Source organism: Octopus bimaculoides, chromosome 2 (assembly GCF_001194135.2).
Source record: "Octopus bimaculoides isolate UCB-OBI-ISO-001 chromosome 2, ASM119413v2, whole genome shotgun sequence".
In the NCBI taxonomy this organism is placed as follows: domain Eukaryota; kingdom Metazoa; phylum Mollusca; class Cephalopoda; order Octopoda; family Octopodidae; genus Octopus; species Octopus bimaculoides.
The window spans coordinates 77360033-77361842 of record NC_068982.1 but is presented as its reverse complement, the minus strand read 5'-3'; positions in this window follow the sequence as shown (position 1 = coordinate 77361842).

Sequence of the window (1810 nt, the reverse complement as noted above, 5' to 3'; positions counted from 1 at the left end):
TTTATGGGTACAGAACGTCATAAAACGTAAACAAAATGAGATACGATGACAAACTTTTGTATGCGAACGACGAAAGAAACAAATGGTAAACAAGACAAGTAACATAAAGAACGACCCTTTATCAGTTGTCGGCTGTTTATCTACTCCACATTTCGCGCAATTCACGACAGCATGTGTCTTCGAGAAAACAGTTGCCCCCGCAAACCAAAATAAAATTTGGGATTTGCGGAGGGTCAAAGTTGGTAACAAAAGGGTCGTTCTTTGTTACTTATCTTGTTTTCCATTTGTTTCTTTCGTTGTTCGGATACAAAAGTTTGTCTTCGTATTTCATGTTGTTTACGTTTTATGACGTCCTGTAACCATACAGCTCTTTCACAGCTGAATGAACTGGAGCAACGTGAAATGAAGTGTTTTGTACACGAATACAATGCACTGCCAGGTAGGGGGATCGAAACCATGATCTTAAGATCGTGATTCCAACACCTCAACCACTAGGTCACTGGCCTTCACATGTTAGTGGCAAACAGAGACGACAGTACGCCTGTGGATTAGGGATGAAGGTGTGTGAATGACTTTATGCCATTTAGTTGAGGCTTTATATTCGAAGAAATTTTCAGTAGCAAATACTTTTTATAAAGACAAAACCAGTTGTAAATATAAACTACAAACATAGAGAAATGTTACATTTATGAATTTGTTTTGCAACATTCCTACTGTGAAATTGTGCATTGAAACAGATATTGTTATTTTTCCGGACGGTCTTTTTTCTTTTCTTGTCAAATAAACACACGCACATCATAGAAAGACAGAATGAACTAAACAAAACAGGAGGGAACACGTGGATGGAAGAGTCACTGAAGAGATCACAGATGTGTAACGAAAGATTTCCCGTCGATGGACATAAGATGACATTAGAACAATAATAAAGGTGTGTTTATTTGGCAACAAAAAGGAAAATGACCATCCCGAAATATAACAATAGAGAAATGCATAAACTGATAGTTCTAAATATATATTGTATTAGTGTTGTAAGAGGATGACATCAGACCAGCTGCATTTAATGATCAGGCGATAAATGCGATTTAGACATAGCAAATAATCATCAGCTAGAGTGTGAATCACCCGGGGCAGCCGTAAAGGCTGCTCCAGCTAGGGTGGAGTTGGGCAACACAGTCTATACAGGCTTATAGAGAAGACCCAAAAGTGCTGTACCCACAAAAGTGTCACTCGATGCGGACCACACCCGACCCCATGCTCTACAAGTAATTACCAAGGTTTAAAATCCAAGATATGCAATACAGCTGAAATAGACAGAAAGCTTTTTCAGCTGGTTTAAAGGTGATTTAATCTCAAGTCTCGTTTAATCTCAAGTCTCGTTTAATTTTCAACTACATGGTGTCGGATTCAGTCTCACTGTGTGGCATCTTGGGCAAACATCTCCCACTATAGCCCCGGGTATCTACCAAAGACTTGTGAGTGAATATGGTCGACGGAAACTAAAGGAAGACGTCGTATACAGATATGTGTGTGTGTGCGAGCGCGCGTTTATGTTTGTCCTCCATACCACCGCTTGGTATTGGATTTGTCTTCCATACAACCGCGTGGGATTGGATTGTTTACGCCACGGTAATTTAACGGTTTGGTAAAAGAGAACAGTAGAATAAGTGCAAGACTTTTTTTTTAATAAGTACTAGGGGCGATTTGTTTAACTACGTGATCGTTAAATGAAGCTAGTGCCCCAGCATGGCTGCTGTCCCATGACTGATACTATACCTTAACGCACAATTATTCGTCTTTTTTTTTTTTTTTT